Source organism: Mytilus galloprovincialis, chromosome 8, assembly GCF_965363235.1.
Source record: "Mytilus galloprovincialis chromosome 8, xbMytGall1.hap1.1, whole genome shotgun sequence".
NCBI classification, from domain to species: Eukaryota; Metazoa; Mollusca; class Bivalvia; order Mytilida; family Mytilidae; genus Mytilus; species Mytilus galloprovincialis.
In genome coordinates, this window is record NC_134845.1 from 24326926 (window position 1) to 24341600 (window position 14675).

The 14675-nt window shown below is 30.3% G+C and overlaps 1 protein-coding gene across 4 annotated transcripts in view; it reads left to right on the forward strand.

Moving 5' to 3' along the window:
- Nucleotides 1–14675, forward strand: part of LOC143085374 (glycine receptor subunit alpha-2-like) — a 50119-nt gene that overhangs the window by 3851 nt on the left and 31593 nt on the right. The window contains exon 1 of one of the 4 annotated variants that reach the window (XM_076261661.1): nucleotides 1582–1643. The exons of 1 other annotated variant lie outside the window; for it this stretch is intronic. The gene's annotated coding sequence lies outside the window, so the exon portion shown is untranslated. Of the gene's footprint in view, nucleotides 1–1581; nucleotides 1644–8351; nucleotides 8433–11773; nucleotides 11990–14675 lie in introns of those variants that run through there. 2 more of the 4 variants (XM_076261660.1, XM_076261658.1) reach the window with 2 other exon arrangements.

The window sequence follows — 14675 nt, forward strand, 5'->3', positions numbered from 1 at the left end:
CAATTGACCTTCAAAAACGATGTCAACACTTACGAAAATGATTTCAATTTTTGTTTTTTTTTAAAGTTTTCTTTTTTCCGTAACAAAATCTTGTCTTCTTCTCAAATGACCTAGGCCCGTATGCATCAACCTACTATAAACAAGATTTGACGAATTGTCCTACGATGAATTAGTTCTACTATTGGATATCTAAACTTGCATGATAAAAGACCTAAAACAGTTTTTTTAAAAGCACTAATGGCCTTAGGTTTTTAAAAATAGCAAAAAAGGTAAACGGTCATGATACACATTCAAATTCATTTCTGAATAGTAGCATGAAAGTACTTCATTTAACTGTGAATGTAGAATTTTTTGCAGTGTAAGAAAGTGGTGAAAATTCTAAAAAGGCTATCATTATCCTTTATGGGCCAGGAAATACTACCGTGCCACCTGTACAGAAAAAGTGCACTTTAACAGTTTTAAAATGACCGGAAATCTGCCAATGACATAATATTAGGAACGAGTAAAGTTGATTGCAGACTATATTTTATTGGATTTATAGTAGTTCTACTTGCAAGATTATACTTTATTTGCGTTTACCGATGTCAACTGACAAAAATGCAAAATTGCCTTGAAATTACAAATTAAGTGGCAGCAACCCAACAATTCATTTGGAAAAATAGATTCATCTAAAAAATTCAGGGCTGATAAAACTTCATTTAATGAACACTTTGACCCCATGTCAAGTTTGCTCAAAATGCTTTAGTTTTTAAGATATTAGCCAAAAACTGCATTTTACCCTATGTTCTTTTTTAGCCATGACGGTCATGTTCTTTTGACGAAACAGAAAATAAAACACAAGCTTTATTCCAGGTACCCTAAGGATCAGTCAGCTAAATTTTTGTTTGAATTAGTTCTGTAGTTTTAGAGCAGAAGATGTTTGAAAAGGTTTACACCGGACGGACGACGATGAATAACGACGGACGACAAGTAATGGCAAAAGCTCGCCGTTCTAAAAAAAATCTATAAAACACAAAAACAAAATAATCATTCACTGGTTATTTTGTATTACTTTTCTATACAATTATTAGAATTGCAAATCGGTATGGCTTCAATACACATTTCCTTTGAAAACTTATTCTGTTAAAAATCCTTCGACCCCAGAAAAACGTTTTTGTCCTCAACATGTATAAAATATTTGCAACTGGGCGTAAAGGTAACACAAAATCTATTATAAAGTGTAATGGAATTATCATTAAACTAGTTATCGTAAAGACATTGTAACTGGTAGATTCTGCTGTGACTAAAACATTTGATTGGTGAACAACTGTAATTAGATGGATATTTTACACTAGTGAAACATTTGTAGACCAGTGTTGAATAAAATCAGTAAATCTCAGTTGACACAGATGTACTATACACATGTTTTTTCGCGGGTTAATGTTAGTAATTGATTGCATACAACAGTTAATTGATATTTTTCCCAACAGTCTAGAATACAATAAGTATTGCAATAAGACGCACATGTTATTCATTTCCGAGTGACCAGTTATTGTTTATGAATTGTGTGAAGAATTACATATAAATATGTAGAGAAGTGTTCGATTATAAAAAATTATGTTGGTATTACGTGAATTTATAAATCTACACTTAAAAGTAAAAAGGTAAGACTTATTATATTGTGTGTTATTTTCTGTCGTTGTACACGAAAAGTGTGTTAACAAGATTTTTTTCATATGAGTATATACATGATATATACATGATATATAAGCATCGAAGTTTGATTTCAACGTAAATAGGAAAAGACAAGGCGGTAACGTGTCAAGTCGTATCAAATAAAAAAAAAAGATCAATAAAAGATACATTTTTTAAATTCCTAACAAATTATCTGTATAGCGAAGAAACTAAAAAAACGGGTTTAATCAGTTTTAAATGTTCATGAAAACATACGTAACTTCAAATGATAAAAATCTTAAATATTGTGTTGCGTAAATTTTAAAAACATTTTCATATTGAAAGAAAATATAGTTTTCTTTAGCGTGAACTTAAATGTATAAAATCATTTGCATGTGTCCATTTTTATATTCATGATAACTCAGGAAAGATGTGATATCAATGATTAAAACATTTAAAAAAAAAATACATCATGCTGTCACTTAACCTAAAAAAAAATAAAGTTCAATACGAAATTTGGTTCCATTAAAGCTTTTACATCGACTTTTTTTACAACATCAGGTTTTATTTGTTTTTTTTTACAAGGTAAACGTAAACAGATGTACTTGCAATAATTGCAAAAAAATATCTAAGGAATAACGCTTACACTGACCTTCACCTAAACAATATAGGTTACATGTATGCCATATCCACTTCATTGCAAATGAGGCAAACAACCATAACAAGCTTTAACGACAACAATTAGACTAAAAGTCTTCACCTTATTAAATAATAAAGGTTACATGCTTAGAAATTCGTTTTACGAAAACAAAAAAGTGTCATTCCAAAGTCATCAATAGTTTCCTTAGTATTTTGTTAAATTCATTCTGATATTGTCTATACTCTAGTCGATTTATAATTGAATTCGTTAAATATATTAAGTATTTACTTGTATAGACACTTGTGTATTGTCGACGACTACTATATTGTCACCAACATCTTTAATGAAATGCACATCTTGTGCAGTATAATTACTGTCATATCTTCACAGGGTGCTGATATTGTTATAAATAACAAATCATTTATCTTGTAAAAGAAGAGGGACGAAAGATACCAAAGGGACAGTCAAACTCATAAATCTAAAACAAACTGACAACGCCATGGCTAAAAATGAAAAAGACAAACAGAAAAACAACAGCACACATGACACAACATAGAAAACTAAAGAATAAACAACACGAACCCCACCAAAAACTAGGGGTGATCTCAGGTGCTCCGGAAGGGTAAGCAGATCCTGCTCCACATGTGGCACCCGTCGTGTTGCTTATGTGATTACAAATCTGGTAAATAGTCTAATTCGGTAGGTCACATTCATGAAAGGGAAGGGGATTGTAGTTACGACGTAAGGAACATATCCGATATCATTTGTGAAACGGTTATTCCATAACGGTCAACCAACTCGTGATGGCGTCCGTAAAATTTACGAAGGGATGATTTCAACTTCACCATTACATATCTACTATATTGGCTAAATGTATGTGTGATACATGGCATACATAATGTGCATGCAGTATTACTTTATGTACGCCAAAGCATCTGTATCTTCGAGGTATGTTGAAATAAGAAAATTAGTCCTACACTTTTGTATATTAAACGAAATTACATAAAAATAATCCGGAGTGCATTACTAAATTTTAAAACATCAGTTTTTTTAAAAGCATTCGTACCATGAATATTTGATAACTTTACAATGAAATAGAAATCTTTTATTGATTTTTCTACACTTTCCTCTTCTTTTCAAGCAGTTAAGATATTGCAATCTCTCATGGGATTGCTTCACATGATCTACAGTGATATTTACAAAAATATATAGAGGCAGATGTATTATTGTCTTATTTCAAATTTACGCATTTTAGAGATGTTATAATCGTATTAAATTATTATCAAAATACTCTTTACTGTAAAATGCTAGTATGTATAATTCGACTTATTGTTTTTTCTAAATATGATAAATGAGTCTTATCTATGACCAGGGTATATCAAACTTAACAAATCAATAGTCTTCAAAGTGCACTTGCTCAGACATACTGTATTATATTCCTTTGTTTCTAATAAGGATAAAATGAAAGATCATATCAGTTACAAAATCCATTTTCACTGCTTTTAGCATAAATGGAATACTAAAATTGAGAATGGAAATGGGAAATGTGTCAAAGAGACAACAACCCGACCATAAAAAAAAACAACAGCAGAAGGTCACCAACAGGTCTTCAATGTAGCGAGAAATTCCCTCACCCGGAGGGGTCCTTCAACTGTTTTGTTATCAATAAATAATCCCTAGATACCTATAATAACATTGCAGCTAATACAGATACTATTATTACATAATTCTATATAGACCAATTATGCAGGCAAACACTGAAAGGGTCGTGATCTTTTCGAACTTTTGCACACCATATATATATGCATGGCGTATTTAAAATGTTTTTGGTTTTGCGGTACTAAAAAATAAAACAAAAATAAAACAAAAACAAATATGAAAATATTAAGGATAAACAATTATTATAAACCTCTTTGGTTAACAGATCTGTTTTGTTTGTCGATGTTTACCTCAATTTTAAGCGGGCGCAGGACATTTTAGAGAAACACTTTTAACTACATGTGCAAGGGGACACTTTGGCGTAGATCCTAAAGTCCATTGTTTGTATACAGTCAGGGTAATAAACACATTTCGAAATCACTTATTCGAGTAACATTTTGTTCACAAATGTTGGAAGTAAGATTGGTCGTTCTTTAAAACAAATACCTATTGATGTAGTTCTAATAAACCACTTAGTCAAGACTAAGTGATTTAAGTTTATTTTAGCTTTAAATATACAATAATAATGCTCCAGGGACTTATTAGCATTCGTGTTGAAAGGATGACCGGTCATGTCCGGTGATGACCTTGCACTAAATCTGGGATAATGATATGAACATTAAGTTACTTCTTTAAGTATCATCTTCCAAAAAATCATTGCTATAAGTATAATTGTTTTTTAATTATCTCTACTAAATCCAACACCCTGAAGAGAAAAATTTTATAACACAATCTGTGCGATGAAACCTTGAGTTTTACAGGGAGAATACTGCCACTGCTGCGGGGAAATTTGTTAAGAAAGTATCAGTTTATTATGGAAAGCCATAATTATAGCATTTTTTGACAAAAATAGAATTTACAGCTAATTGATTGCATCAAAGGCATAAACCTTGCTACTTAAAATAAGCAAAAGGTTATTTCTTTATACTGGTATTAAGACATTTATAATCTAAAGGTTACATGATTACAATTCGTTAAAACTACAAAATCACAATTTATGACAACATTTAAAATTTGCTAATTAAATTATTGATTTTATAAATCACTTATTTGAGTTATTCCCCTGACAAAGAGGCCAGTTTTTCTTAAGCCGACCTTCAGTGTGAAAACTAGCCATCCTTACCAGTCAGGTTGTTGAAGACATCTCTCAATCAGGTTCAAAAGATGGGAATCATATGACGGACTCAATTATCTCCGAATCTAGACAAAGTAATAAATTATTTAACCAAGACGACCATTAACTCATGTTCCTAATGGTGAAAATAATCAGTCAATTTCATCTGTTAAAGAAATCTTTAACTTAAAACAGCTGTACTATACCAATTACGTATCTGGTCATTATTCAAATAGTAACTAAGTTTTCATGTGAAACGAATTTAACTTTAACAGTAGTTACTAAAGGGACATGAAATAATTATACACTACATTGTGACATAAAAAAGTAACATGTTAATTAAAACGTGTCAATGTTCGTGTTTCATCTCATATATATATACTCTATTGATTTTGAAATACAGGATCATGATACATGTAACTTAAATAAATCTAAGCATTGGTATTATCTTCAGCTTCAAACGTGATGCCAACATTTACGCAAATGATTTTAATTTTTCCTTTTTGTAGTTTCCATTTTTTTCGATAACAAAATCTTGTCTTCTTCTCAAATGACCTGGTCCAATATGCGTATACCTACTTAAGTTAAGGTTTGTTCCAAACGGAATGATTGTCCTACGATGAATTAGTTCTACGATTTGATATCTTAACTTACGTGCTTTTATTCATATCATCCCTCGAATTACTGGATACGCCTCGTCATGGGAGTTGTACATGCCACGAGCAACATACCAAGTACTAATAAGTGACAGGAACAGAACTTTACTGCTGACCATTCGGAAGCGATTGTCATTGTTTACTTTACATTGTTGATGTGCGACTTACTAAACTTATGATAAAACTATTGCATTTCCGTACAATGTATCTCTTCTTTTTTTTTTTAAATCCATGACATCACTCAGTTTAAGTCTAGCTATGGCATGTATTGGAAATATCTTAATTGTTTTGTCACATTATTTTCGTGGCATTTAAAGCATATTCATATGCTATTTTAATCATAAACATTCGTTTCTTAGATCAAGGAATTGCATGTTCTGACATAATTGTTTCGCTTCATTAAACAAATCAATAAGGAAAACAAAAAACTGAGAAAAAAACATTGAACACAGCAGGATGTGTGTTGCTTTCATGAAAAGAAACAATAAAAAGGATAAAATTATGGTAAACGTACTTTTTTGTAATTCTTTTTTTAACTATCATGTTGGAATAGATTGCAAATGGACTCTTTCATCTAAAAATTAATTTTGCTGTCGTTTAAAATTCATCCAGTTCAATATAATACTCATGATTCATATAACTTGTATCAGTAAACCATGTAAGTGGAGGTTCTTTTCTGTATTCTTTACTTTTTGGACAAATTTTCTTTAAAATTCCTTATCTGTTTTTACCCATTATTCTTTATTTTTCTTGATTTACCAACCCATTATTCTCATGTCTTCATATTATTTCGTATTTTTCTCACTTCTTCACTATTTGTGTCCTTAATTATGCACGTTTTGCTATTTATTCTATTCTAAAACCCTCATCCAGAGCCTACTTTAAGAATCACTATAATATTTTATGCATTGACTAGACCTAACAAATCACATCTTAAAATGTGAAAATATAGTACGAATATTTTCAAACTTATGCATTTTACTTATATTTTTACTTTTCGATGATACTCGGTTACTGTAACAGCTGCTTTTATCTTTTAAGCTATTTTAAAATAGTTTTAACACTGTAGTTAACAGAACAGTATCAAAACTTGATTTATGGTTAATTTCATCATCAGCCGTTTTCGTTTAAGTTTACTCTGGTATATGAGAGTATAATGAATTGATTATAAAGCAAATATTGCGTTATCCCACTAAATTATGAAATAAATAAAAACAAAACCGGCATACGTTATCCATTACTGATACTCAAAGATCAGTACTGGATATTAAAACCTATTTACTTCCTATATTTTTCACATTAGAAGTCCATTTCTAGGGAATGCGCATTTCTCATTTTGCATATTTGATAATCACTACTTCGAATACTTTAGACGATTATTGCAACACTTTATATCGTTTATTTTTATAGTAATGGACTTGTGATAATAGTTTATCCTTTGATGAGTGATATAAACTTATTTTATATAACGTTCAAATGATTTTCCTTGTCTGAACAACATAAATGTAATCATTGCTGTACGGAACAAGTGCACTTTAACAGTTTTAGAATGACCGCAAATCTGTCAATGACATAATTTTAGGAACGAGTAAAGCTGATTGCAGACTCTACATTTTATAGGATTTTGCAAAGAAATCATATCAGCAGAAGGACAACATGATGTACGTTTTTTGGACACAATATGATTTGGTGGTAATCAGTAGTTATACATGCAAGATTATCCTTTTGCGTTTACCGATGTCAATCTGAAAAAATGCCAATTTTCTTAAAATTACAAATTTAGTGATAGCAACCCAACAATGGTTAATTAGATTCATCTGAAAAATTAGATCTATCTGAAATATTCAGGGCTGATTAAACTTCATGTAATGAACACTTTGAACCCATGTCATATTAGCTTTTGTAGTTTCAGAGCAGAAGATGTTTGAAATGGTTTACACCGGACGGACGACGATGAATAACGACGGACGACAAGTAATGGCAAAACCTCGGCGTTCTTAAAATCTATAAACGCAAAAACAAATTAATCATTCACTGGTTATTTTGTATGACTTTTCTAAACAATTAATAGAATGGCAAATCGGTATGGCTTCAATACACATTTCCTTTGAAAACTTATTCTGTTAAAAATCCTTCGACCCTAGAAAAACATTTTTGTCCTCAACATGTATGACATATTTGCAACTGGGCGTAAAGGTAACACAAAATCTTTAATAAAGTGTAATGGAATTATCATAAAACCAATTATCGTAAAGACATTGTTACTGGTAAATTTTGCTTAGACTAAAAGATTTGATTTGTGAACAACGGTAATAAGCATTAAATCTGCTAGATATTTTACACTAGTGAAACATTTGTAGAACAGTGTTGAATAAAATCAGTAATCCTCGGTCGACACAGATGTATTATACACGATTTTTTCTCGCGAGTTAAGGTAAAGAATTGATTGCATACAACACTTAATTGATATTTATCCAAGTCTAGAATACAATCAGTATCGCTTTAAGACACAAGTGTTATTTATTTCCTAGTGACCAGTGATTTCTCATATGTTGTGTGAAGAATTACATATATCTATGTAGAATAATATTTAATGAATTAGGTTATGTCGGTAGCTATATTGACTGTGATATAAACGTGAATTTATCAATCTACACTTTAAAGTAAAAAGGTAAGAGGGTTTTTTTTTTGTATCGTGTGTTATTGACTTTCTTATTGTTGTTCACAAAAAGTTTGTAAACAAGTTTTTTTTCCATATTTCTATTGAGTATGTCGCGCATCGAAGTTTTATTCAACGCAAATAGGAGAAGACAAGAAGTTAAACGTGTCAAGCAAATCACAAAAAGATCCTAAACAGATATACATTTTCAATTTCTAAGAAAATACATATAGCGAATAATCTGTAACAAAACCGTTCAATCAGTGTTTGAAATGATCTTGAAAACATAAATAACTTCAATTGATGAAATTTTAATTCTTTATTTATTGTATTTCGTGAATTTTAAAAACCTTAAAATTAATCAAACTAGCTTTTCATATTGAAACCAATAGTTTTATCTTTAGCGAAAAATAAGTAATTTATTAACATGTGTTAATCTTATATTCATAATGCCTGCGGAAAATATCTGATACCAATGATAAAAATATTTTAAAAAAAAAAACCAGATGTACATGCAATATATCGCAATACAAAAGCACATTACGTAGACTGACCTTCACGTGAATAATATAGGTTACATTTGTGTCATATCTGGGTGTCATCTACTTCATGACAAATGGAACACACAGCCATAACAAGCTTCATCTATTATATATTCCCATTCTCTACCACATGGCATTGCATAGTTTGTTGACACCTATAATCAATGCTTGATCTTTTGGTACAACAAGAGATTCCCCCAGGTAATACGATATATGTCTGACCTGGCTGTCGCCATGCAGTAATGATCTTACACCTTCTTTTCATGTTCTCTCTATAGTATAAACTAATGGTTATAATTAGGCTGTCGATATGGCATGTGTCTTTTTTCCATATGCTACATTTTCCAACATTTGATCGCTGGTGAAGTGAAAAGGGAGGGTGTAATATAACTAAGGGCATGTAGCTGCTCTACGAATTAATAAGTGTCTAACCAAAGTATTAAACGTTGTTAAATAGTTTTCTTAGTATTTGTTCAAGGAAATAAGTGGTCAATAATATGGACGGCAGATCTTTCGCTTTCCGACTTGTTAGTTAAACTAATTCTCAAATTGTCTATTTATTATTTAAACATATATCATACTGGTATAAACACTTGTGTATTGTTGAAAACTAGTCTGCCATCGAGATCTTTACTGCTTTCATTGTTTTTCGGGTTAACAGTACAACTATTATACACATACCATTGTTCTATTTTTATTTTACCGTAAACAATATTACCGCACATACAGATGGAAAAATTCAAATTAACTCAATTACTTAGATCAACAGACATTTCAATAACTAACAATTCTTCAACGTTTTTCTTACTAGACTTTCGATTTTCAAATAGTTTTGCCTCCAGCATCAATGAAGAGACATTAATTAAAGAAATGTGCAGTATACTTATTGTCATATCTTCACAGGATGCTAATATTGTTATAAATAACACATCATTTATCATGTAACATCTCTACCAACTGTGATAAATATATGTGGGATACATGTAATCCCTAATTTACATGTTGTATTACTCTATATACACCGAAGCATCTGTTCTATGTGTGGTGAATTGAGAAAATAATTCATAGACTTTTGTGCATAAAACGAAATTCTATATTTTTTTCCAAATGAATTTTGAAACAAGATTTGTTTTAAAAGCATTCGTACCGTTATACTTATATAACTTTACAATGCAATTACAATCTTTAATTGACTTTTCTATATTTTCCTCTTGTAAGCAAGTAGTAAAGACATTGCAACCACTTGAGGGATATCTTCCGATGATCTACAGTGATTTTAACAGAAATAAATAATGCAAGACGCGTGAAATATCGTTTTATTTCTAATTTACATATTTTCGAGATATTAAAATCGTACTAGATCATTATTGGAATACTGTAGTTAAAAGCAAGTATCAATATTTTGACTATCTGTTTTTTTTTTAATACCGATACATTAGCCTCTCACATCACCAGGATATGGTAAACTAAACAGATCAATAGTCCTCAAAGCGCAGTTGCTCAAAAATAACTGTTATTATTGTTCCTTTGTTTTTAATAATGATAAAACAACAGATCCTATCAGTTTAGGTATTCATTTTCACTGCTTTTAGGGTAAATGGAATACTCTTTTAATATTTAAACATAATCCCTTGATAATTAGAATAACATTGCAGCTTATACTGATACTATGGTTACATAATTCTATATAAAACAAGTATGCATATACGTACATTGGTCGTGATCTTGTCGAACTTATCAATCCGTTAGATATATTCGGGTCATGCATTCATGTAGTTGTAGTTTTGTGGTATAAAAAACTAGAAAAAACTGTAAAGTTGAATGATAAACAATTATTACCTCTTTGGTAAAAATATTTGTTTTATTTGTCGATGTTTACCTCAACTTTCAACGAACCTTTCTTAGTATACAGTCAGGGGACTTTATAAAAAAAAGTCATTTCGAAATTACTGATTCAAGTAACACTTTGTTCTCACATGTTGGAAGTAAGTCTGAGAGTTGTCTTTCTTTAATATTCAACTATTTCAATGATACAACTAAATCACTTAGTCTAGCCTAAGTGATTTAATTTTATTGTTGTTTCAAATATACAATCATAATGCTCCAGGGACTAATTATGTTGGTAAAATTAACAGAACCAACATCTGTGTTTAAAGGATGACCGGTCGTCAGGTGTTGACCTTGAAAACACAATACTGTCTCATTGTAATGATTATTATGACTTTTTCTTTCTTCCCGAATATTTAATCACAATAACAAGAACCTACATAAGTCACATGTACAACTGGTATAGGTCTAAAGCATGTACAGTGTATAAGCTTTCCAAAGTATCTGCGTCAATGGTTGTCACAGTTCATGTATGTATTTTGTTCTTTACGTAACAGTTACAGTGTAAGAAGACTATATATTTGAATCACATATGAAAAAAATCTTTATAAAAAAAAAATCACTCACTGGTTATTTTGTATGACTTTTCTAAATGGTAAATTTACAAATTTACAAATTCTACTGGTAATATTTCTTCCACCTAAGAATTGTTTTTTGTCCTCAACATGAATGAAATATTCGCTACTGGACGTAAAGCAAATAACAATCAATTATAAAGTGTAATTGAATGATGAAATAACCAATTAATGTAAGACACTGATTGATTGTGCTGTGTCTAAAAGATTTGATTGGTGAATAACGGTAATGATCATTCAATACACTGGAAATTTACAGTTATCGTCAGTATGACACAGATGTACTATACACGTTTTTTTTTCTCGCGAGTAAAGGTAAAGAATTGATAACATGCAACTGTTAATTGATATTTATCCAACAGTCTAGAATACAATAAGTATTGCTTTAAGACGCACGTGTTATTTATTTCATAGTGACCAGTGATATCTTATATGTTGTGTGAAGAATTACATATATCTATGTAGAATAATATAAGATGACAAAATGGTATGTCGGTACTTGTATTTCCTGTGAACAATGGTGAAGTTATCGTGAATTTATAAATCTACACTTAAAAGTTAAAAGGTAAGAGTATTTTTTTTTATTGTGTGTTATAGACTTTCTTGTCGTTGTACACAAAATGTTTGTTAACAAGATTGTTTTTATATGAGTAATTATAAGCATCGAAGTTTGATTTGAACGTAAATAGGAAAAGACCCTAGGTTAAACGTGTCAAGTCGTAGTAAATGAAAAGATCAATAGCAGATGTTTATTTTCAATTCCTAAGAAAATATCTTTATAGCGAAAAAACTAAAACAAGGGTTTAATCAGTTTTAAATGTTCATGAAAACATACATACTTATATGTATAAAATCATTTGCATGTTTTCTTTTTTTTTATATTCATAATAACTAAGGAAACGTGTGATATTAGTGACTAAAAATGAAAACAAAAGTATATCATGTTGTCACTTAACATATAAAAAAAAGAAATTTGGGTCAAATAAAGCTTTTACAGACAAGACAAGACAAGACAAATACTTTATTATAGTCTCACCACTATATAAAATATACAGCTTTTTAAAACATAAGATAACAGCAAGAGCCACTCTATAAAGAGTAATGAGAGACTATAAAACAAATTTTCTTAAATTATAATACAAACAGTCAACTATCATGAGTAGCTTTATTAAAATTTCATATCAGATTTTGTCAGTTTAAAATACTATATTTTCATTTGTAAAAATAAAATCATTATCAGACATATGTAAAAAAAAAAATTATCAACAATACTAGCATGGTTAAAAATAACATTGCGAATATCTGAATATACAGGACAGTTTAACTAAACATGTTTTTCATCTTCAACGTCATCAGTACAAAACATAATCTACTTTCAATATCAATATTTTCATAACGACCAGTTTCAATTCTGATTGATGCTTCACCACATATAAATTTTGCTAAAGCACTCCTGTATGTACCTGGTAAATCGACTGTTTTTACAACATTAGATTTTATTTGTTTTATTTTACAAGGTAAACGTACATAGAGGTACATGCAACAATAGCAAACAAATATCATAGGAATAACACTTACACTATCCTTTACCTAAGCAATATAGGTTACATGTATGCCATATCTACTTCCTTGCAAATATAACCATAACACGCTGTAGGGAAAACGCTTAGACTGTTCACCTACACAATATAAGTTACATCTATGCCATATCTAGGTGTCATCTACTTCATTTCAAATGGGACATACAGCCATGACAAGCTGTAGGGACAACACTTAGACTGTAATTCTTCACCTTAATAATATAGGTTATATGTATGTCATTTCTGGGTGTAATCTTTTTCATTGCGAATGGGACTTACAGCCATAACAAGCTTCGTCTAGTATATCTACAATGTATATGTTTATGTGTTCTCTACCAAATAGCATTGCATAGTTTGTCAACAAATATAACCAATATTTGAACATCTAGTAAAACATCTGGCACAGCAGATTTCCCCAGGTAATACGATATATGTCAGACCTGGCTGTCGCATCGCATTTATGATCTTACAGCTTCTTTTCATGTTTTCCCCAATAGTATATACGTATGATTATAATTAGGCAGTTGATATGGAATATGTCTTCATTTCCGTATGCTACATTTTTCTATCTTTTGTCCCTGATCAAGGGAAAAGGTGGGAATTCGTTTTACGAAAAAACGATCGCGAGTAAGTCCTAAATTAATCAATTGTTCTGTGGAGGAAATAAGTTGATATTGACAGCAGCTCTTTCGTTTACCTACTTTTGTTAAATTGATTCTCAAATTGTCTATTCTCTAGTCGATTTAAAATTTATTCATAATATATCATACTGGTATAGACACTTGTGTATTGTTGAAGACTTCTTTGCAAACTTGATCTTTACTAGACATTTGCTTTACAAAACAACAGTGTCATTCCAAAGTCATCAATGGTTTCCTTAGTGTTTTGTCAAGAAATTAAGTTGATATTGTAAGCAGCTCTTTCGTTTTTATATTTTTCTTTAAATTCATTCTGATATTGTCTATACTTTGGTCGATTTATAATTGAATTCGTTAAACATATTAAGTGTTGACTGGTATAGACGCTAGTGTATTGACTACTAATATATTGCCATCGAAATATTTACTGCTTTCATTGTGTTTCGGGTTAATAGTACAACTATTCTACACATACCGTTGTTTAATTTTTTTTTACCTTAAACAATATTACTGCACATGATGATGGAAATATGCAAATCAACTCAATGACTTTAATAAATACATTTCAATAAAGAATAATTCTTCAATGTTTTTAAGAAGGTTTTGATTTTCCAATATTTTGTCTCGAGCATAAACGAAGAGTCATTAATTAAAGAAATGCACATATTGTGCAGTATAATTACTATCATATCTTCACAGGATGCTTATATTGTTATGTATAACAAATTATTTATCTTGTAACATCTCTACTATATGGGCTAAATGTATGTGTGATACATGGCTTAAACATAATGTGCATGCAGCATTACTTTATGTACGTCAAAGCATTCTTTCGAGGTGTGTTGAATTAAGAATATCATTCCAACACTTTTGTATATTAAAAGAAATTACAAATCCGGAGTGTAATACTAAATTTTAAAACATCAGCTATTTAAAAGCATGCGTACCAGTAATATTTGATAACTTTACAATGAAATAGAAATCTTTTATTGATTCTACTACATATTCCCCTTGTTAGCGAGCAGTAAAGATA